Raw genomic sequence first — 26358 nt, forward strand, 5'->3', positions numbered from 1 at the left:
CCTCACCTCAACATGGATAAAAGGAGGCAATGGAGGACCACATCTTGTGCCTGAATCACCATCATCTTTGTTTCAAAAACCAGAGGTCCCATACACACATGGTCAAGCATATCATAATTACCTTCGCAAACCATTATGAAAGTCTTATGCAAAAAATTATACTCAGTCACATGCTAATGCTAAAGACCTACTACCAAAGAAATTGGATATTCAAAGGTATGCTCAAAATTTGGACACAAGGAAACCCCACATCAAATTTGGGGGCAACACACTAGAACAAACTCATGACATGCCTATAGAGTATGGTATACAAGGACAAGGCGGATATTCCATTCCTCACCATGACTCTATAACAAGTGGTCCTTATATGCATACGCAACACCATTATAGACCTCCTCTATATGAACATGTGTATGATCAATATCATCCATATATGCAACATGCTCCTCCTCCACCTGGTGGTTCAAGCATGGGGTATGATCCAAGAAGTCAATCTCCACCTAAGAACAATTTGGAACAGCAAATCAAGGACTTACAAAAGAAAATGGAGGACATAAATACACCGAAGCCAACTTACACAATGAGAGATATATGTCCCTATCCATTTGACAAAAGCATTCCAATGCCTCCATTTCCTACACACTTTGTGACACCTAAGTTTGATAAGTACAGAGGAAAAGGGGATCCTAAGGCACATATAAGATAGTTTTTCATAGGTTGCATTGAGGTAGTAGCATAACAGACATATTGGATGAGATTATTCCCATAGAGCTTAGGTGATCAAGCTATGGAATGGTTTTCCCAACTCCCACCTGGAATTAAGTCATGGGGTGATCTAGCAGAGGCATTTATCCAACATTTCTCATACAACATAGAGACAGACATATCAGTCACTACTTTGTGTAACACCAAACAAAGGGATGGAGACTCTTTTTCATCATTCTTACAAAGATGGAAGAATCTAGCCAGTAGATGCTCTTGTGAAATTCCACAAAAACAAATGGTAGAGATGTTCACCCAGAATGTTAACAAAGACATTGGTTATGACCTCAGAAAATCTTGTTTGTCCACCTTCAAGGACATTATTAAAAAAGGCTTAGCAATAGAGAAGGTCCTAATTGAACAAGGAGTCATTAAGATATTCAAAGAAAACAAAGAGGACTTTAAAGGAAAAGACAAGCCAAGCTTTTGGAATAAAAGCAAGAACACGGTCAATGATGGTGTTGTGGATGCCAATACAGTGCGACCCAAAATCATTTTTTCTAGATCAAGCTCTACAAGCAATCAGGTGAATACTCAAACAACTTCAAAGTCACGAAGGAAGTACACCCCATTGGGAGAACCACTAGAGTCAGTTTTCAAAAAACTAGTGGCAAACAAAATAATAACAATCCCAGATCTGCCTCCATATGAGCCAAAGGTTAAACCAAATTGGTGGAATGATGATGATTATTGTGAAATTCATAAAAGCAAGGGACATAAAACCACAAATTGTCATCGACTGAAGAACATCATACAAGACCTTATTGATAGAGGTGACATTGAGATTGAGGGACACTCATCCAATCAAGAACATGAGATGTTTAAAGAACCATTCCCAAAGCATGACAAGGGAAAAGGTAAAGCCACAGATGATCAAACCAACTATACCAGAGCATCCTATAACTATGATTCAACTGTCAATCACATTTCAATGGACAATTATGTCTCTAACATTATCATCAAGGACAAAATGACTAAGAATTTTATCCAAAGACCCAAGATTGTCCTAAAAGGCATTGGATCTTCTTCCGAACCTACCTCTGAATGTAATGTTACAACTCATCAAGGTAAATTCACTTTGCAAGGTGCTCTAGCTAAAAACACTACTTCCTCATCAACCAAACCTGAGTATGACCTTGTAGAACAGTTAGGGAAGACACCCATGCTTATCTCCATTCTTGAGCTTTTACGCATATCCCCTACACATAAGGCCATTCTTGATAAAACTTTGAGAGACACTTCTATCCCTACTAATCTGAACATGGACCAGTTTCAAGCCATGGTGGGATACCTTTCTATTCCACACTAACTTACATTCACAAAAGTTGACGATGCCTTCATGAGCCAACCACATAATGCACCTTTACACAATGAAGCCTTTATACACAAAAATTGAATAAAATGAGTCCCGATAGACGGAGGAGCAAGTCTAAACATTTGTACATTGAGCACTATTAAAAAATTGGGATATTCAGATAAAGCTATGAATTATACAAACAAAATTACCATCAAGGCATATGATGATGAAGAGTGTTCATCCAAAGGCACATTCACCTTGCCTCTCAGAGTTGGGCCAGTTACAAAGGATGTGGTTTGTCAAGTCTTAGACATGGATCTCACATACAATATATTACTAGGATGTCCTTGGATTCATGAAATGAGGGCACTCCCATCTACATATCACCAATGCATTAAGTTTCCTCACAATGGAGTTGAAATAATAGTTAATGGTGATCCTAATCCATTCATATATTGCAATAACTTGAGACCAAAAACTGAGATGATCATTGCAAGTAATAGGGAAGTTGTCCCTTCTTCTACATACATTGATCCTAAATAATTAAAACCTTCGACATCAAAACAAGGTTAGCCTAAAGGGAAATATGAGGACAAGGGCATGGGTGAATACACTTTTAATCAAACCATGTGCTTACAAAAAGTTATGAGTTCACCAAAAGAATATGGATGACCACAACCTACTAAGTGGGTATCTATCATTACACTCAAATGGGAGCCTATAATCTTCCAAAAGTGGGGTGAAATGGAAGAAGAAGACTTATACAAAATGCTTTACAAAGACCCTAAAAATGATACACAAGATCACATCAACATACCATGTGAAAAATATGGCAAAGGGTTCAAGATCCTACAAAAATTTGGGTATGATGGCAAAAGTCCTCTTGGCTTAAGAAAGGAAGGCATCATTGAACCTTTACAACCTGAATTGACATTCAAAAAGGAATGCTTGAAGGGACTTGGTTTCATGTCTTCCAAGGTAAATACTCAAAAGACAGGAGAAGCATTACAAATCAAAGCTGCCAAAATTCAACAAGAGAAATGCTATTCCACAGACTCCAATGAATGGGAATGGGATTCAAACAAATCCTCCAATGACTATGAACTCACCAAGACATTCAGAGAACCAGGTGAACCCACAGAAGAAGAGGAATTTTATAGAAATTCAAAGTTGGTCAAGAAACAACCCCTGAGGATCCTACATAGTCCTTACCTCTAGGTTCTAGGTTGAAATCACGAAGAATGAGAACACCTATCTCATAATGCGCTACTAGTGATGATAGTTTGGATTCATTCATGATCAAGACAGATGAGGAGAGTACCAATGATGACCCTGATAACTACCTTGACATACCTGAATATAACTGCATCTTCACCCTTAGCCCTGCTAACTTTGAAGACATCAAAGGCCTTCCCCTTGTTCACCACCAATTTATTGACTGGGACCGTGAAGGACCTGCACATTTCAACACATTCCAAAATGATGAAGCCTTTATTGATTATCTAGGCATACGAGATGATCTTCCCCCCGGGGACCATAAGACATGATACACTATAGAACTCAATAGAGTGGCATATTTTGGTGAGGGTGTTGGGTCTTCTAGTCAGAAAAACATAAAAATAAAAACAAATCAAGGGTTTTATGGTGAAAACCACGTTGTGGCACTGTCTGACCCCAAAAAAGTAAAAAAGAAAGGATGTATCTGAGGGTGAAAACCTCTCTCGGGCACCCGAGGATGGAAGGCTCGACATTCTCCCAGTATCATATGAAGAAAAATCATCTATGTTGGTAGAGGAGACCATCAAAATAAACATTGGTACAAAAGAAATTCCACATAACATATTCCTAGCTCAATCCCCGACAAAGATAGAAAGATCAAAGTTCATAAGTTTCTTCACAGAGTGACAAATCAATTTTGCATGGTCATACGCTGATATGCCTGGATTGGATCTGGATTTGGTAATGCATCATTTGACAGTTAAACAGGGGGAAAACTAGTGAAACAAAAATTAAGAAAGATGCATCCACAAGTGGCATTATTAGTCAAAGCAGAGCTTGAAAAAATATTGGATGTCGGATTCATACGCCCAATTGATTATCCTGAATGGATCTCCAACTTAGTGCCTCTTAGTAAACTAGATCGTAGAATCGGAATATGTATAGATTTCAGAGACATCAACAAAGCTTGTCCTAAGGATGACTTTCCATTACCAAATATTGACTTGATTGTAGATCTCACAACAGGTCATGTGATGTTATCTTTGATGGATGGATTCTCTAGTTATAATCAAATAAAAATTGCTTCCGAGGATCAGCACAAAATAGCATTCACTTGTCCTTGGGGAACTTTCTGCTAGAATGTCATGCCCTTTGGGCTAAAAAATGCAGGTGCTACATATCAAAGAGCCATGACTACTATCTTTCATGATCTCATGCACATTACTATGGAAGATTATGTTGATGACCTCTTGGGAAAATCAATAGACAGAGATACACATTTGGATAAACTTTCAGTCATTTTTGATCGGTTGGAAAATTATAAAGTAAGATTAAACCCCAAGAAATGTGTCTTTGGAGTAACCTCCGGGAAGCTCCTGGGATTCATTGTCTCAAAAAGAGGAATCGAAGCCAATCCAGCAAAAGTCAAGGCCATCCTAGAGATGCAACCACCAAGAATTATTAGCCAACTTTGATCTTTGTAAGGGAGACTCCAGTCTATACGAAGATTCATAGCACAACTTGCAGATAAATGTAATCCTTTTTAGCACCTGCTACACAAAAACATCAAATTCAAATGGGATGATAACTGCCAATAGGATTTCTAGATACTCCAAGATTATCTTCTGAATCCGCCAGTATTGATGCCACTAGTTCCAAATCAACCTCTATTGCTATACATATCAGCTACTTCAATAGCATTGGGGGCACTCTTAGCACAACAGGTTGTTGAGGGCAAAGAAAAGGCAGTCTACTACATCAGTCACACATTGGTGGGATATGAGCTAAACTACACACCAATTGAGTATACATGTCTCGCTATGATCTTTGCTTCATAGAAATTATGACATTACATGCTAACTCATAAAACTAAGTTGGTTACAAGGATCAATCCATTGAAATACCTTCTCAATAAAGCAACGCTTACTAGGCGACTAACCAAATGGGTGATGCTCTTGAGTGACTTTGACATTGAATATGTGGACAAAAAAGCAATAAAAGGACAAGATATCATAGATCAATTAGAAGATGCTCCCATGATAGATGATGTTCCTCTAACTTTAGAATTTCTAGATGAATCCATCTTAACAGTGTCACACACAAAGCCTTGGCAGCTATACTTTGACGACTCATACACACAGCATGGTGCAGGAGCTGGCATCCTCTTCATAACTACTCAAGGGGATTCCATACAAAAATCATATTGATTATCATTTCCTTGCACTAATAACATAGCAGAATATGAGGCTTTAACAACTGGATTATGGATTGCAGTTCAGTGGAAGATCCAGGAACTTCATATTTTTGGGGACTCTTAACTTGTACTTTGTCAAGCAACTGATGACTACCAAACAAAGGATGAGAAATTAATTCCTTACAAAAGAATGGTGGATGACCTGAAACAACATTTCATGAAGATAGACTTTGAGCAAATACCAAGAGAGCAGAATCAAGCCACAGATGCCATGGCTACAATTGATTCACTAATCGATCTACCACAGAATGAAACCCGCTATGAGTTCTTGGTGGATAACCTTTTGGTTCCCTCATATGAGATCACTCCTATTGAGATGATATGTGTCATTGGTCCTAATTCCCTGTTATATGGTTCCATTTTTACATACCTTCCTGACAATACCCTTCCTCCTGACTTATCTAATAACCAGTGTCGCACTTTCATTCGCCAATCTTCTTGATACGTCATTTTAGCTGATATCCTATATCATTGAGGTCTAGATGGCACTCTTATTAGATGTTTAGAAATGGATGAAGCTCAGATTGCATTATGTGAAGTTCGTGAAGGGATATATGGTTCACATTCTAGTGGTCCTACCTTAGCCAAGAAACTCATCAGGACTAGATATTACTAGCCCAATATGGAAAAAGACTCATATCAATTTGTCAAGAAATGTAAGAAGTGTCAACTTCATGGAGACCTCATTCATGTGCTATCATAAGAACTTCAACCAGTTGTGACTCCTTGGCCCTTTTGTCAGTGGGGACTCGATCTCATAGGCAAGATTCATCCTCCTTCCTCCAATGGTCATAAATTCATCATCACTACCACAGAGTATTTCACAAAATGGATCGAAGTCATGCCTCTTGCACAAGTCACTGGAAAACAAATTGCTACATTCATTCTCAACTATATCATTTGTTGATATGGTATTCTTGTTTCCATCATCACTGAAAATGGGCGTCCCTTCAAAAATTGGGATGTTTGTGAACTCTATGATCGCTTCTGTATTACCCATCATTTCTCCACACCTTATTACCCCCAAGCTAATGGTCAAGTTGAGGCATCTAATAAAACAATCCTTAAAATCCTAAAAAAGACAGTCGACGATGCTAGCCACAATTGGCATATCCAACTTAATCTCGCACTTTGGGATTACCGCACAAGCATCCGCACACCTACAAGAGCTACCCCATACTCACTTGTCTATAGCATTGAAGCTATCTTGCCTATTGAGTTTGACTTACCCACTTTACAAGTCTCTTTGCAAAACATTATCAGTGATGAGGACTACAGGGTCTCTCGCTTAGAAGAACTTGTACTATTGGATGAATGAAGAAAAACTGATTTTAATCATCTCAAGGCTTATCAACAATGAATGAGTCATAGTTATAATCATAAAGTCAAGCCTCACACATTTGAGGTAGGTGCCTTAGTTCTCAGAGAAAATCCTAAAAATCAGCAAGACAGAGAGAGGAAGGGCAAGTTCAAACCAAATTGGCTTGGTCCTTACATTATTACAACAACATGGATCGGGTGCATAGCATCTCTCAACCATAGAGGGTGAACCTTTGGAGGATCCTATCAACAACATGCACCTTCACAGGTTTTACACATAGCTCTTCAGAGTATCCTAATTCAAAAATACAAAAAATATCAAAAAAATTCAAAAAACACAAAAAAAAAAAGTCATAAAAAAAAAAAAAATCATTACTTGGTGAAAACCTGGCAAACAGGCACCTTGTGACACGAAAAAAAAAATGAAAAAATCCAAAAAACAAAACAGAAAACAATTCGTCCAACATTGAAATCCACTTTGATGGTGCCCTGGGCAAGTACCATGGTGAAAACTGGGTCACTAGCATCATGCGTAGAGACATTGCTCCTTCCTCCTTTAGGATTCCATTTCATCCTTCACTTTGCACACACTCACGACCTATTCATTCATAACAAACTTACCCATTCCCATCATGGCTTGTTATTGATCTACCTAAGATTGGTTAGCCATTCATAATAAACCTCCCTTTTCACCCCTTTCCATCCATAATAAATCAGCTCCTATTTGTGGCTAAGGAAAATCCTACATGTAGTGATGGGTGTGGAACTAAGAACATCACACATTTTGAGGAGTACAGTTTCTTCCATTTTTTGTCAGTCTATCCGCGCACAATCCACAATAAAGCAGCATTTTCATCGCCAGTCTGCAATAAAGTTTTGTCTTCTCCACAATAAAGTATCAGTTGAAAGGATTCAGTCAGTTTCAGATGAGACATAATAGTAGTAATGGGCTTCAACAAATCAAATCTTTCAATAGACTCAGAAAACATTATGGTTCAGTGCTATCTATCCTTTTGTGAAAGTAAACATTGTGACCACAATCAAATAAGACTTATACAAGTGACAAGAGACACTAAACTTGAGGACTACAGTGGATGTTGGTGTCGAGTCTTGGTTTTCTTTTTTTTTTATTTTATCTTTTTGGTGACATGTCTTTTATTTTTTCTAGGATGTCTTTGACTACATATTCTATCTCTAGGATATCTTTGACTAGAAAGGCGAGGATGGGGTATCGTCACCTATTTTTCTTTTGATGTTTGTGGATTGTCTCTTAGTAATGCTATGACTTGACCAAGGATATGAGGACACTAAGAGTCTAGTGTGAACAGGGGCATTCCTTGTTTGCAACTATCTGATCTCCATGCAAACAAGTGCAATGACTTTCTGGGTCAAACATATATCTAGATTGTCATAACCTACTTGCCATAATAAAGCTCAGTGGTGATAATGTACAAGAAGCTCTTTCACTTCCATATCTTCTATCCTCCATCCCCCTTTCTTGATTGACTTCCATTGTCCTTCTTGAGTCCATGTAGCCTATTATCACATGACTGAGTATAATGACACACCAAAAATATTTGCATTTCATGTAGCTACACCTGCATTACCACATATTAATAATTTCATACATACATATAGATATCACAATTGCATCACATCTTGCACACAACACATACTTGCATCCATACATATTTGCATCCATACCATAACCATCACATAGAAACATACATCATGAAAACATCTCATCACATAGAAACATACATCATGAAAATCTCATCACATAGTGACACATGCATATAGTTGTTGCAAGGATGAATCTCATATATATATAATCATAAGTGTCATGACACAATCATGTCAAAATCATATGGCTACAATCACCCCAAGGTGTCATCATACAAAATGGTACAAAAACTGATACATAGGGAGCCCTCTAAGGCTATGATGAACTCCCTCCCTCTAAGTCGCCTAGCCTTGATGGAGCCTGAGCCCTGGAAGGACCCACCCTAGGATCATCTCTCCTGTCCCCTCTGTCTGGTGGTGGTAGAGGACCCATGACACCATCGCTTGATGCCTGTCTCTTGTCCCTCCCTCTAGTGGTCGTCATTGTCCATGATGGTCTACGAAAGCTCCTAGCCCACTGCTCTGGTGGCATGGCCCCATAGTATAGGTCTCTCAATTATCCTATCTCCTCCCTAGCTTGTAGAACATAAGCATAACCAGCTCATGTGTCCTCTGTCACCTGCCTCCCTATCCTTAGTGATATCTCAGCCTCTGTATAATGTTGGATGGCCTGATCTCTCTCCCACTCAGTGTCCCTCAGCTATCTCCTGAGCCTATCCCTCTCCCACTTGAGATCCTAGATCTCATCTGCCTATCCCTAGCATATCTCTCTTAAATCTAATAGCTCATCCTCCTCCTCTCCCCTTTTTTCCTATGGTTGCTCATGTGGTTGCTCATGTCCCTGTACTTGTCCCTGTCCCTATCCCTATCTAGGACCCTGTGCTACTGGCATCTGTAACCACAATCCACCTCTGCCTCTCACCATGCGAGCCTATCTCTCCACCGCACCCTCTCTCCTCTCTCCTATCACACCCCGCCTCCTCCATCGGCCTCTACCTCTACCATCTCCATCATCATCCTCATCACCCCCATCATCTCCATCTATATGCTCCCCTGGGTTTGTCAGTCATGGAAATGAATGCTCAGCCCAATAAGCAGCATACTCTGCATCCATCCTTGCATTCTCTATATTTGCTCACATATCTCAAGGCAAGGGAGTCATCTATTCTAGCTACATCACTACCTGATCATATGTCAACAACGACCTGAAGTATGCCTGATCCCACACTATCTGAGCATACATCCTAGAACCTCGTGGTATTTGCTATATCCTGCCAGACTGCCTACCCACATTGTCTACCAACTGCCTCTCTAGTACATAGGGCGTCTGCCCAATCAGATACCTACTCTTGAATGTGTATGGCAGCTCCACGGCACCATCCTCCCACTCCTCACACTCTTAGTATGGTCTCCATACCACAGTGTCAATCTCATCGATGACCTGGTGCGAGTACTCCAATCTCCCAATCTGTGACTGAGATGTAATCATATCATATAAATGGACAAAATTGCACCCATGGCCACTGCCTCTAAAATGAATCGGTCAGGTAACCGACAGATGCTCATAAGCCCATACCTACAATAATGTCACTCTGTAGCCTAATCCTACAGATCCATGGTATACAAACTGATGAAGCTCATAATACAAATGTGCCAGCATGCATGGTCCCCAGGCAAATCTGGTATGTTGTGTCACCAGTGTCTCCAAGGTGCTACCCCAGCCCATAGACAACCCTCCTATTGCCCTATTTGGACACAGAAACCCACTGATCACTCCTGCCAATACTAATGGTGTTGCCAATCCTGTCCATGTCATCGTGTCCCATGCCACGTGTCCAGCCCTCATCTCTAGTCTTGGATCCTGGAACACTCATCTCAATGCATCCCTGTCTCCATCTCGATCATAGGGTATCAACTCCCCATCGATTAGTATCCTTAGAATCCTATATACATCCTCTAAGGTGACTATCATCTCACCCATCGGCAAATGAAAAGTACAAGTCTTTGAGTGCCATCTCTCAGCTAAAGCACTTAGTAATCCCATGTTCATCTGAAACTCAAGCACATACAAAATAAATCACAAGCCCATAACCTCAATAGCTACTCTATCCTCAAATGTCAGCTCTGGTCGTAAACTCTGAGTTGATGAGAATCTCTTCCATGACTCCAGCATAGGTAAGTACTCCTACTGTCAAGCAAATCAATCATGTCAGTCATAGTGGCACTCCCTGTTCATCACAAAATGCTACTTATTATCCTAAGTGCTTATAATACTCTATCCTAGTGACACTCATTGTTCATCCCAAAGTGTTGCTGATTATCCTAGTGGTACTCCCTGTTCATCACAAAGTGCCTCGATCTATCCTATCCTAGGGCCTCTGCTTGAGTGTATCTTCTTGAGTAGTTTCCTAATTGGCAGCGTATGTTCTATCATAGAATTGTCAATCCTAGCCCTATTTGTTATCCTAGTCTTCCCTAGAGGACTTGCTTGAGTGTATCCTCTCAGCAGCTTATCCAACCAACAACGTATGTTTATAATAGAACTGCCAATTTGGCCTAGAAGACACAAATGCACCTTTATGACACAAACATGCTTACATACTACATAAACGTGCCTGCTCTGCACAGACACGCCTTCATGACATAAATGCGCTTACATAGTGCATAAATGTGCCTGCTCTATACAAACGTGCCTGCACAACACAAACGTGCTCACATCTGACGCAAACACTATTTCATTTGTAGACGTGCCTGGCACAAACACAGATGCGCCTAGCCAACCCAGACACACCTGGCACCAGCACTGACACACCTTAGCATTTTTTGACCTTGTTTGACATATTCTAAAATGCATTAAATGTACTACCTAACATGCATTTATGACAACATTTATTGCGACAAAGTTCAAAGAGGTTTTGTGGTACTTACCAGCTCTCCTGCATCTGCTAGCCTCTGGAAACGACTAACACAATCGAATCTATGCCCCAATGCCATTGTTGCTGACTGTTGCTGCTCTATTCTCTCTCTATACTCTGAGCTCTTGGATGTGTAGATGACAATGAGGATTTTTTCCCCTCGTGTTCTATCTTATAGACTGCTCTAGCCCTAGCCCTAGTCTCCCATGTCAGTCTTCATTATCCCATGACTCTGTCACTCTATCCTATCCGGTTAGTCCATTCTAGCCTTTCTTTCTTATCGAGAGATTGTCTGCAATCTTTCTAGATATTTTCATCAAATCTCTCAAGGGGGCATATCATTCCCATCTTGGGGCAACTTTGTATCAGTTCATCTTATCTTCTTTGAAACAACGTGACAAGCTGCATTGTCTCAAAGAGGGGTAAAATGTAGACACCTAAAATTTTCATGTCTAATTAAATAAATATCTTTATTTATTTAATTACTTTAACCTAATTCTTCTATTAATTGAATAAATCTTTATTTATTTAATTAATTCATTTATCCTCTTCTAGCCTTATTTCTCATTTAAATAAATACATTTATTTATTTAAATTATCTTTTTCCTAAATTAAATAAATACTTTTATTTATTTAATTGATCCCATTTCCTCTATTAATTAAATGAATCTTTATTTATTTAATTAATTCATTATCCTTTTCTACCTATGACACATGTCATTCATCTCTTAATTCATACACTACCTACCTTTTATTGTTTTCTTATATTCTCTACCTACCCTCTAATCATAGCCGACCATTTATCTTTTGCACCTCTTAATTTTATCCCTCCATTTCTTATAGCATCTTCTTTATAAGGAGACACTTCCTTCATTTATCAACCCTATGCATCTTGATCAGTTGACTACTCAACTACTCTATGCTTTCAAACTTTCATATGGAATCAAGCCTACTTGCAACCACATTTCTGTTCTTTGTTGAGCTCTTGTGCACACATAAAATCTGAGAGAAAATATATCAAGCAAGATCGATGGAGATAGGAAGAATGGAGATTCAAACCCTATTGGACATGTGATGGTATAAACTTTGTGATTTCATTTGGTTTGCATTGTCTTAGGTAATCTTCATATGTTATGGTGGATCTTTGTTGTTGTTAAACTAGGGTTTTGTGGTTGAATTCATTTAGTCTTTCAATATTCTTGTATCCATTTTCACCGTATACAGTCTATGATTGATGAAATTAATTTTTTCTTAGGTTTGCAGATTACTCAGATTGACAAAGGTATTTTTATCTATCAAAATAAATATACTAAGGAATTATTGAAGAAATTTGGTATGGGAGATTCTAAACCAGTAAGCACTCTTATGGTTACAAGTGAGAAATTAACAAGAAAAGATGTTTCTGCACTGATAAATCCTAGAAGATACAAATCGGTGATTGGAGGTCTTCTTTATTTAACTCAGACTAGGCCTGAAATTATGAATGTTGTTTGTATTGTTTCAAGATTTCAGAGTGGTCCTAGAGAAAATCATGAGTGTGCGGTGAAAAGGATTTTTAGATAGTTGCAAGGTACATCAGAATATGGTTTGTGGTACCCTAAGGATGATAACTTTACTTTATGTGTATATATAGATGTTGATTGGGTTGGAGATGTTGATGACCAAAAAAGTACTTTTGGCAGAGCTTTCTTTCTTAGAAAGAAATTGGTTTCATGGATTAACAAGAAATAGTCATGTACTTCTTTATCTACTGTTGAAGCTGAGTATGTTTTTGCTTCTACTAATTGTACACATGTTTTATGGATGAAGCAAATGTTGAAGGATATAGAGGTGGATTGTGATGCACTGGTAGTTATTCACTGTGATAACTCTGCTACTATTGATATATCAAAGAATCTGGTATTTCATTTCTAAAAAAAGCACATATCTATCAAGTATAACTTTTTAAAGGAGAATGTGGAAGCAAATGAAGTTAGACTAGTTTATGTGAACACTAAAGAGAAGATTGCAGATATTTTCACTAAAACTTTGTCCAAGGAATCATTTGAGTACCTAAGAGATAGATTGGGAGTTTCTGCCCCCCCCCCCCCCCGGGTAGAGACTTGATTAATGTGGTTTGACATCATTCTGGCATGCATTATCAGATATACTAGTCATTTCGGCATTGATGTGGGATGTTATTGCTCAGGGGGAGTAGTCAGCTTTGTGATTCAGAGACTTATGTATTTGCTTTGATATTTATGTCAGATTTCTAGCATTGATGTCAAAGGGGGAGTGATACTGATGTGAAAAAGAAAAAGAAAGTGAAAAAGAAAGAAAAAGAAAGAGGGAATGATATTCAGAGCTATATGTGGGAGTTTGTTGGTTGTCTTCCACAAGAGGAGACTTATTTGGCATTTCTTGGTACTTAGATATTTTTCACATCTAGTGTTGCCATCAATTCCAAGGGGGGAGATTGTAGGCCATTTGGTAGAATTGGTTATGTGTGGCATTGATGTTTTGTCATTGATGCCAACACTAGTTGTTTGGATGCTTTACTAGCACCCTTCTGGTCTCGGTAGGTTGAGTGGTTTTTGGCTAACTTGGATCCGGCATGATCCGGTAGGCTCTGGTATAGTTTAGTGATAGAGTTAGCTTGATCATGATACTTATACTCATATTTGGTTAGTTGGTTTTGATTTGGAGATTGGATGCTATCCTTCTTGCTTAGAAGATTGGTTTCTGGTTCTGGCAAGGGTTTCACCAGCAGATCTTTTGATGGAGATCTTTGATGAATTGCATAAGTGGTGTTGGTGTAGCTTCTGATGGAGTTTCAAGATGTTGTTGGTGATCATGTTTGAGACTTGGCAGTTGGACATCATTGTTGAAGCGTGTGGACCTATACTAGGTCCCGGTTGGTCTAGGTTATGGATCAGCTTTAATGTAATGTGTGGATAGGACCTATTGATGTAGTTTTAGGATGTCTTATGTATTGATATTATTTTTTTGGTCTAAGACCAACATGGTTTGTAATTATGTAATCCATTGATTATCTAGTGGCTGACTTGATTGTTTATGGTCAAGGGTTTATATAAATAGATGTAAGATCTCATTGTAGATCATCATGGTTAATGTAAGAGGTCATGGTCAAGGAATGTAATGTGAAAAGAATGTAATATCATTCAAGAAGAGGAGTTGGTCAATCATTGGTGATAAAATTGGGTTTATGTAAGAGGATTTGGTCCTCCCGTATTGAGCTTAACCGAAACTATACTCAAGCATAGGAGATGCTATCTTTTGCAGTTCAAAACTTCTCCGGATTGTAGTCTAGATTTGTATATAGTCAGTGAGGGTCCTTTTGTGATGAGTAGTGTGCTATAGGCTATTGGTCTTCCTACAAGTGAAGGCCCCTCAATTATAATTCGCATGCTTACTGCAGAAGTATTATCTAACTGTGGGTAGACTTCCTACTATGATTTTTCCCTTTACTAGGTTTTCCACATACAAATATTGGTGTTATGCGGATGGCTTTTATTATGTAATTATTATTTATGCTTAATTGATTAATTGTTATTTTGATATTAATGTTTTGGGTTCTGGTATTAAAGTTTAAATTGATAATGGTTCATGTAATCTATGACAACTGATTCACCCCTCCCCCCCTCTCAGTTGTCTTCTGGTTATCTAAACTATCTAACAGTTCCTTCATCTGCTTATGGATGTTATCGGAGATTATTTGAGCCTAGTCAAAGTATTGTTTACCTATAAGGATAGTTGTCATGAAATGGAACATCCAGGGATGGAAATGTCGGCAATCTGGCTTGTCAAAGGCCTTGCTTAGCATGATGATCAAATCTCATTGCGGCTCCTTAAAGTCTGCCCTTAAAATATTTGTGGCTTTTAGCCCTATCTTTCTCTCCTCCTCTAGCCAGTTCTCATTCATGTGCCTCTTGTTTGGGGCAATATCATTATTCCATACTCTGAGGGATTCTTCTTCAGTAGTTAGGAGTACTTCATCCCTTGTAGGGATGCCAAACACAAGTCCCAGCATATCTGTAGACAAGTCAATTACTATCCTACCCTAACCATTTGTGCACTTTATCATATCTACATTGTAGAACTGTGCAATAGTCAAGATGAATTCAGGAGCTTGGATTGATTACAGGAAAAAGGTTGCTTCCACTAGGCCTGATCTCTTAATCCTTCTCAGCAAGGCCTCTGGCCTTGGTCAGTCCAATTGTGTCTTAATATGCTCCAACTCAATGTGCCCCACCTATGTGTTTGTCACCCATTTAACCTGGTCATCCATCTTTGAAACATAAACATGTCCTTGTTATTGATATTTCATGGTTATGGGAAGTTTGTCTAACTCATTTCCTCTCTTGCTGGAAGTTGGGTCCATCTAAATGCTCTAATCTACAAGAAAGAATCAAGAATTAATCCATTGCATACATAAAAATACCAATAACATCATCCACCTCAGGACTCCAGGGTTCCGAGGTGGATAAGATCCTTATAAGATAGCTGACCTCAGAACTCTGAGGTTTTGGGGTTAGCATGGGCTTGAAAAAAAAAACTCTGAAACTTTGGGATTCTGGGGTAGATAAAATGAAAAGAGTCCAGAACTTCAGGCTTTCGGGGTTGATTAAACAAATGGAGTTCAGAACTCTAGGGTTCTGGGGTTGATAGGAAAGGTTGACTTTGGGACCTTGGGATCCTAGGGTAGATCAATATGGCACCCAGAAGATGTTTCAGAACTCTGGTGATCCAGGGTTCTAGGGTTAAAGCAGTGGCCCAATAAGAAAGGACCTCGGGACTCTGGGGTTTCGAGGTCTGGGGTAGTTCACTTCATTAATTTCAAGGTGATCTGAAACTCCGAGGTAAAGGCATGACCAAAAAAACCAACCTTGGGACTCCGGGATTCCAGGGTAAAGGCATGACAAGAGGATCCAACCTCGGGACTCCGGAGTTTTGGGGTTCCGAGGTGAAGAAAACCCAACCTGGAACTCTGAGGTGAGGAAAACTAGGGCACGCAAAAACATGAAAAATGAGGAAAAACCAAAAGGAAAAATCTAAGCACAAGGAGGAAGAAAAATCCACCAACCTAGTGAGAAAAACATGCAAAATGCTTGGCAACACGGGTGCACGAAGTCGGGAGGTCGCAACTAGAATCTTTGAAAAACTTGAGTGCACAAATGAACTTATAAAAGTTCATTCCTCTTATTTATACCCCCCCCCCAAACTTCATCCGTACGATTTCCTTAAACAAGACCTCGAGAGTCTGGGGTTCCGGACATCTAAGGTGAAAGGGACAAAACAATAAAATTCACCTCGGGACTTCAAGGTTTTGGGGTGAATTGCGAAACAAACAAAACAAGCAAAAGACCTCAGGACTCTGGGGTTCTAGGATTGTTTAGACAAAACAACTTCAGGACTCCGGGGTTCTGAGGTTGTTAACAACAAAACATGAAGAACTGAGGACTTCGGGACTCTGAAGTTTAGAGGCTTCAACAAAAAAAGACATTACCGGTTTGATGATATCTGCACTAGTCTTAAACCCTATTAAAACCTTAGAAAAACTTCATCAGAAATTTGAAACACACCTTCTGGTAATCATCACAAGTTTTGGTTTCAATAAGATATTCCTTTTCATGATACAAGTTCACATTCCAAACCACAAATCACCAATCATCACCAATCGATCGATTCAATCAAAACATCTTTGCTTTATCGGTTAAACTCCTATTTGGCAGACTTTAGCTCTCTGTCGGTAAACCAAATCACTTAGATGACAAAAAAAAACATCAGTAACATCATTTGACATCAGTTACCATCAATGACAACACAAATAACTGATCAGGTCATCTAATCACAAAACCTCAATCTCTTCATCACAAATAGACTTTTATCCTTTACCGGTACAGTCATCACCATCAGTGTTCCTACCGGTTTGCAGTCCTCCATGTCAAAAGTCTTCAACACATCTTTGATATACTTTGTCAGACAAATAAAAATACCACCATCTAGTTGTTGGACCTATAAGCCAATAAAGAACTTTATTTCACTGATTAGAGACATTTCAAATTCCTTTTTCACTATATAAGCAAAATCCATACACATATAATCATTTCCATCAAAAATTATGTCATCTACAAACACTTCTTCTATCAACATCTTGTCTCCATCAGTCCTCAAATAAATGGTGTTGTCCTCACTGGTACTATGGAATCCAATTTTGATTAAATGTGCATGTAATCTCTCATACCATGCTCTCGGTGCCAGCTTTAGACCATATAGTGCTTTATGCAATTTACACACCACGTCCTTATTATCAGTCAAGGAAAATCCATCTAGTTGTTCCATGTATACTTCTTCTAGAATCCCATTTAGAAAGGTTGACTTGACATCCATTTGGTAAACTTTGAATCCCTTATATGCAGCAAATGCTAGCAACATCCTTACTCCTAATCTAGCAACAGGTGCAAATATTTCACCACAATCCTCACCTTCTTCTTAAGCATACCCTTTGCAGACTAACCTTGCCTTGTTTCTTACAATTCTTCCTTCTTCATCCAATTTATTCCTAAAGACCCATTTTATTCCAATTACATTTTTATCTTCCAGTCTTGGACCAAGTGACCATGTCTATTTTTTCTCAATTTGATCTAATTATTCATTCATTGCATTCACCCAATCATCATCCTTTAGTTCTTCCTTGACTATATTGGGTTCTATTATAGATATCAAACATGAGTTCTCTTGGATTTTTCTCCTGGTTTGCACACCCGCATTCTTATCACCAATTATCTAAACTTGTGAATGGTTCAATTTGACATATCTAGGTATTACCTATGTTGTTTTTGCATCTTCTTCATCAAATTATTCATCTTCTTCCTCACTGTTATCGCCTACCAGTTGAGCATCTAATTCTGCATTTGTCGATTCTTCATTATTCTTTGCCTTTGATTCAATGATCACAAATTTTTCCTCATTATTGTCCTTTTTAGGTTCTAATATGCTTGTACCTTCAGACTTATCAGATAGATCATCAACTTTTACATTAGCACTTTCAACAATTTTCTTAGTTCTCTTATTGTAACATTTATATGCCTTACTCTTAGAAGAGTAACCAAGAAAAAATCCTTCATTAGATTTTGCATCAAATATCTCAGTGTAGTTATCTCTCTTAATAAAACATTGACTTCCAAAAATTTTGAAATAACTTACACAAAGTGTTTTTCCAGACCTTAGCTCATAGGGTGTCTAAATGTTACCTCTCTTTACCAGTACCTAGTTTAAAGTGTATATAGTAGTACTGACCACTTCTCTCCAAAACATTTTGGATACATTACCTTGTAATAATATGGTTCTTGCAGCTTCAACTATTGTTCTATTCATCCTTTCTGCTATGCCATTTTGTTGTGGTTTCCTCGGAGTAGACATCTATCTCTTTATACCATGTTCATCACAATACTTAACAAATTCATCAAATGTGAATTCACCTCCTCGATCTGATCTTAAAAACTCCAAGTTCTTTCTGCTTTCCTTCACAGCCAGAGCTTTTAAATGATTTAAATTTACTAAATGCTTCTGATTTTTCTCTCAAAATTGTCACCCACGTCATTTTAGAAGTCATCGGTGAAGATCATGAAATACCTATCATCGTAATAACTATGTTTTCTCGTAAGGCCACAGAGATCAGTATGTACAAAATCTAAAATATTATCAGAAATACAACTCTTGCTCTTGAAATAAATAGAGGTCATGTTATCGAACTAACATTCTTTGTATATCACACTATCTGATTTCACAAGTTGGGGTAATCCTCTTACAACACTTGACTTGCTTATCTTAACCAAATTATCAAAATTAACATGACAACATCTTTTATGCCACAACCAACTGTCTTCCATTCTTGGAACCAAACAATTATTAATATTACTATTCAAATGGAATAACTTGTTGGCCATTTGGTGGAATTGATTATGTGTTTCATTGATGTTTTGTCCTTGATGCCAACACTAGTTGTTTGGATGCTTTACCGACACCCCTCTGGTCTTGGTAGGTTGAGTAGTCTCTGGTTGGTTTGGATTCGACATGATCTGGTAGGCTCTGGTATGATTTGGTTATGGAATTAGCTTGTTCATGATACTCACATTCATATTCAGTCAGTTGGTTTTGCTCTGGTACTCGAATGCTATCATGTTTACTTACAAGCCTAGTTTCTGGTTTTGGCGAGGTTTTCACCGATAGAGATTTTGATGAAGATCTTTGATGAATTGCATAACTAGTGTTGGTGCAGCTTCTGGTGGAGTTTCAGGATGTTGTTGGTGATCATATTCGAGACTTGGTGGATAGAAATCATTGTTTGGTCTAAGGCCAACATGTTTTGTAATTATATAATTGGTTTATTGTCTGGTGGCCGACTTGATTGTTTATGGTTGAGGGTTTGTATATATAATGTAAGATCTCATTGTAGATCATCATGGTTGTGCGAAATGGATATGTAATGTGCGAATAATGTAATATAATTCAGGCAAAGGATTTGGTTGATCATTGGAGATCAAATTGGGTTTATGTATAGGATTTAGTCCTTTGGTATTGAGCTTAATCGGAACTGTACTCAAGCATAGGAGATTGTTAGGTCCCGAAGGCAATTGAGAGGGGGGTTCAATCAATTGTCTATTAATTTCAAACCAAAACTAACTTAACCAAACTTAGTGCATAATACCGGTAAACCAAACTTTAATGTTGGTAGACAGTTTAGCAGTTAATAATAGTACCAGTAAAGTTTAATGCATGAAACAGAAAGTCAAATGACATACACAACACATAACATAGTTATTTTTATGTTGAAACCTTGTAAGGGGAAAAACCACGATGGGAAACCTTGGCCACAATCAAATGATACTACTGCAGATAGTATGTGTCTACAAATGGGGTTTCCACATGTAGAAAGGCCAAATTCCTAGAGATCACTGCTCAATCACAAAATGGGAGTCACACTGACTAGAATTGGATGGTTAAATCCAATAATAATGTACTGCTCAAAATACCATCTTCATATACTAGATTCAGTACCGGTTAAGCTCTTATTTGCCTTCTCCAAACCTTCCTTGAATCTTCAAATGATTTCTGTGTGTATAGCTCTGCTTATATTCGCATATACCTTATTACAATCCTTTTTCCTCACACTCCTCTACTTCTTCTTAACCTCACAAATGAGATCTTACATATATACCAAAACCTAAGACCAAATGTGTAGGTCAGCTCACTAAGATATTACAATAAAATTAATTACAAATGAATCAATATGTGATGCATGATGTCGGCTCAATGCATTTACAACAATAACAAATCATCTTCATAACGTGTCGTGCTGATTTGGAATATATAATGCTTGTCGGTCCATAACCTAGACCTATTTGTTGGTAATAGCAAATATACAAACTCGATTGTACCAATAATCAAATTACCAAAACCAAGTGTCCAAACAATGTCTTTGACATAACCAAGTAATCTCCAGATGATAACTGTAGACACCTAAAATTGTCATGTCTAATTAAATAAATATCTTTATTTATTTAATTATCTTTAACCTAATTCTTCTATTAATTGAATAAATCTTTATTTATTTAATTAATTCATTTATCCTCTTCTAGCCTTATTTCTCATTTAAATAAATAAATAATCATTTTCCTAAATTAAATAAATACTTTTATTTATTTAATTGATCCCATTTCCTCTATTAATTAAATAAATCTATATTTATTTAATTAATTCATTAACCTTTTCTACCTATGACACATGTCATTCATCTCTTAATTCATACACTACCTACCCTCTCAATACTTTATTATTTCCTCTACCTACCCTCTAATCATAGCCGACCATTTATCTTTTACACCTCTCAATCTTATCCCTCCATTTCTTATAGTGTCTTCTATATGAGGAGATGCTTCCTCCATTATTGAGCCCCTGGACATATGCATTCTAATCAAGCACACTATGCTTTCAAACTTTCATATACGATCAAGCCTACTTGTAACCACATTTCCGTTCTTTGTTGAGCACTTGTGCACACATAAAATCTGAGAGCAAATATACCAAGCAAGATCAATGGAGATAGGAAGAATGGAGATTCAAACCCTATTGGAAATGTGATGGTATAATCTTTGTGATTTCATTTGATTTGCATTGTCTTAGGTAATCTTCATATGTTATGGTGGATCTTTGTTGTTGTTAGGCTAGGGTTTTGTGGTTGAATTCATTTAGTCTTTCAATTATTGTTGTATCCATTTTCACCTTATGCATTTCGGCATGCCCAATGGGACCCTTGTCCCTTTTGCATTTAACATCTTTTGTATAGATTTCGTGTTTTTGAAGTTGCTGTAGCATCGTAAATTGTACGCACTTGCTAGGGTGGTACAATTTCACACCGAGTTTAGCACCCGCCTTAGTGCATTTTACATTCTGCATTGCATTTCTCCTTAAGCACTTAATTAATCAAATTAATTAGGTCTAAGGTCCTATTTCATCATTCCCTACATCATAAAATTGGGCCCTTTTCACTAAAGCGCGCCCTTCACATTTTATTCCTCCAATGCACCACTTAATCAAAAACCCTAATTAAGTCCTATTTCAAACTTGGGGGCTTGGTTTCGGGGTCAAAACATCTCGAAATCACCTGTAACTTCGGGATTCTCTCTAAAATCATCATATCCAACGGCCCTGAAAATTTGGTGAAAAGTTGTCAGGACCGTGGCGCCCGGAGTGCAACATGGTCCCGGACATTTTTCCCAAAATTTTAGGAGCGCGATCCAATCATAAAATAAAGCTTAACCCCAAGAAATTGGCGGGATATTCAATCTCTAGGTCGGCCAAAATATGAATTTACGACCTAGGGTTTCATACATAAGAGCTCTCTTTCTTCATTTGAAGGGATCCGATTTTTGTTTCTAGGAACTTCATATGCAGTGAAAGGGCAGATCTTTGAAGACTTCAACATCTTACAACATCTTTCTATCAAGCATCTATCAAATTCATTCATCCACTTAGGGCTTGGAAGACATTGAAGAACAATAGGAGATTACCGACTGAAGATTGGCTTGTACTCCTCCCTTGAGGGTTGGGTATGATTTCATGTTGTTTTCATGTCTTTACATAAGCTTCAATACATCATTTATTCATGCTTTATATCACTTTGCATCTTGATTTAGAGCATTTACGTTATCATTTACAAGCAATTAGGGTTTACTTTCTAGGTTGTTCTAGTTTGCTTTCTTGCATTTTAGGACCTTGCACACACACTAGGTCTGCACACACAATACATTTTACAAAACAACTTGGCTATTCGTGGAGGTGGAAATCACCGAAGTGGGGGTTTGACTAAGGCAAAACCCTATATAGCCGCCCATACACCCCCTTTTCAGATATCACTGCAGGTTTCGGGATTCAGACGACGCCGCGGGATACAGATCCAGAGAAAGAAGGTCGAGACAGCACTCTGTATCAAATTGCAGAGCAGAAGATTGGGACAGGGGCGCTGGGCGCCCTGGTCCTGCCAGGACAGGGGCGCTGGGTGCCCTGGTCCCTGGGACAGAGGCGCTGGGCGCCCTGGTCCTCCGGACAGATAGTTTGCAGACAGCTTTCCGACAGTGTTCCAGAGTGCAGAACAACAGTTTCCGGTGCAGTTTTCAGGACAGTGGCGCTTGCGCCCCCGTCCCGAACATTTTCAGTCTGATTTTGACTCTGGGTACACATCTGCATTCTTATTTCATCCTTGTATTTACAGCTGTTCATTGTTTAATCTCAATTCTGCAATCTTGTTATTAGTTCATACTTGCATTTTGGGATTAGGGTTTGAACTTGCATTACTTGATCTTACAATTTTAACAAGGGAATAGAAATCCTAATAGATATCCCGTGGCTCTCTCTTTCACCAAAAGAAGTAGCCAATTGTGCAATATCTCTAGGCTCTTTCGTATTCCGTAATGTGTGTCAAAGGGTAGGATTAGGGCATGATTAACCTAGTCTCGCTTTTTCCCCCGCACAGTTGCAGATCTAACATTTCCAACAACATTTCGATATTTTCGCATCTACGCGCCTTCAGATCACATTTTTTATTTTCTACCCCATTTGTGACATCTAGAATCATGTTTGCACCTTCAACATTATTTTATTTTTTTGCAGATTCTAGGAAACATGTCTGTGTTCCCTATTCGCATTTGTGAGGCCTCCAGACGCGTCTGTGTTCAGGAACCGCGTCTATGTCAAATCTAATCACGTTTGCGTATTTATATAGCATTTGTGTTACTGATAACCATGTCTGTCTTCAGTTTTTGCATATTGGTTTCTTTGAGTCAGTTTTTTCATCATTTGGATTTCAGATCTAGTTTATATTGAGCTAACATCTTTAGATCTAGCTAACAAAATTGGTGCAGCTTGTCTTGAAAGCAAAATCATTTTGCCGAAGGCCCCTATTTCACAAAGTCTTTTGGGGATATAAAGTTTACCTAACTTGTGTGCTTGCAGGAAGGGGTGATCATTTGAAACATCCAAACTACTAATAAATCTTTGTTGCATGACCTTGTTAAGGATTTTCATTTTTATTATGTACCTTGCTTTCATAAATTATCAAACACTTCAATTGATGCACTAAAATTGAACCAGTGTCTTTTGTGTCTTGAGCAATAGGCTCTTTTTTTTAATCTTTAGAGGGTCTGTCTCCCCGTGTGGTCATTAGGACTACTAGTGAGGAGAGAACAACCCAAGTGGTAGCGAGGAAAACCCACCTCTTCTGAACTACTATAAACAATTGTATTCATGGTGAAAACTATGGATAACGTGTGTTGATTAGTTCATACCGATATTATGTCTCCCCATAAACCTGTTTGATCAAATTGATTTGATCAGTTGTAGGGCATAACCCCTACCGGCTGGGAGCCTTTTGTATTTATAAAGCTGAAAGTGCCGCATGTATGGCCACACAAGAGAATTCCCTTACTAGCACCTTTTGGTTTTAGAAGCCAAAATCCTTCTAGTTGTTGGGTTAGGAGGTCGAACCTCTCAAGCGACCCACACACATATAGGGAGTTTTTGTGGGGATTGATGCTTGGCTGCCCCAAGAAGTGAGTGTCGAGGGTGGAGCCAGAGGGGTCAAGCATCTAAGTATCCACTCTAAATAGCATAGCCTCAGGGGGAACCCATGTGGGATCAACAACTATTGTCCTAGCCAGCCATAAGAATTGTGCTTGTCTTCTTTTGAACAATCAAACATTCAAGACCAAACATCAAAACATTGTGTCTTTTGTGTCTTCAAGTGTATGCAAAACAATTTTACATTAAACAACACACTTTTCTTTGAGTCATTTTGAGTCTAAACACTTACAAACATTGAGTCCTCATCAACATTGTATCCTCTTGTCATTAAAAATAGTCAAAATTTCAGATTTGGTCACAACCAGTCACTTCACAGATTGAAAAAAATTGCCTTAAGTTTTCAGAAACGCGTCTGTGTCTGACAGAACCGTGTTTGTGTCATCTAACCGCATCTATGAAGGGCAAAAATGTATCTGTGTTCTCTTGAGCAACATTACACTCACAACATCTTAGAAACACGTTTGTGTCTGACAGAACCACGTCTGTGTCTGACAAAACCATGTATGTGTCATCTAATCACATATGTGAAGGGCAAGAACACGTATGTGTTCTCTTGAGCAATATTGCACTTACAACATCTTAGAAACATGTCTATGTCTGACAGAACCGCGTCTGTGAAGGGCAGAAACGCATCTATGTTCTATTGAAAAACATTGCACTTACAACATCTCAGAAACATGTCTGTGTCTGACAGAACCATGTTTGTATTTGACAGAACCACATCTATGTCTGACAGAACCACATCTGTGTCATCTAACTGCATATGTGAAGGGCAGAAATGCATATGTGTTCTATTCAGCAACATAGCGCTTACAAAATCTTTAAAATGCATATGTGTCTGACAAAACCATGTCTATATCATTTAAGCATGTTTGTGAAGTATACAGGCACATCTGTGTTCAGAATTGAAAAACTTTTATAGTCCAGCAAACAAGAAAAGTCAGTTTCACACTTATTGAGCTTCCTAGGTTATCTCTTCAAGCTTTCATCTATCATACAACCTATCTTTGGGTCTCACAAAGTCCATCATTTCTTTACACCTTGCATTACATTCACATTTGTCTAAACTTGAGTCAAAAGGTCACGTGCTTGTCCTCATCATACTTTGTCAACACACTACATACAACAACATTTTTCTAAGTGGTCCCTCATCAAGGTCAATCACCTTTGGGTCTCATTTTGTCTTACTTAGAGTCAAGGTCAACTTACCTCATCAAGAGAAACTATCATCTCTTTGGAAGCCACACCTACTCTACTACATACATACTTGGTCTTAAACTTTGGACATTACATTCCATCCAACTCTTGGTCTTCCATACTCTTTCCATTCTCATCTAGTCTCACACATCTTGGTCAATACCTAGTTCATGGTTGAAACCCATTCCCAAAAATCTAGGAGAGAAGCTAAAGAGGCTCAAGAGTATGCAAACATGAGTCCTATGAGTATGACAATGATATATTTTTCAATTCTGATCATACTACATTACTTGACATTGATGCTTATAGAAACATTCCAAATGTTGAGAACATGGACACTACAAACAACAATGACAGACACAATGACAATATGGACAACATTTCAGTGCATTTAGCAAAATTGGAAGACTCCATTATGGATCCCCGTTTCAATTGATTGGTTGAGGAAATAATGAGGAGAGATAGACAATACTTCTTAAAAGTGATGGCATAAAGTGGATCCCATATCCCTCAGGATTTTGACATGTCTCTCATAATGGAAAATCGACCTTTGCAACAACCTTACCTCAACATGGATCAAAAGAGGCCTAATAGTGGTGGTAATAGAGGACCACATATGGTGCCTGAATCAC

Source organism: Cryptomeria japonica, chromosome 8 (assembly GCF_030272615.1).
Source record: "Cryptomeria japonica chromosome 8, Sugi_1.0, whole genome shotgun sequence".
In the NCBI taxonomy this organism is placed as follows: Eukaryota; Viridiplantae; Streptophyta; class Pinopsida; order Cupressales; family Cupressaceae; genus Cryptomeria; species Cryptomeria japonica.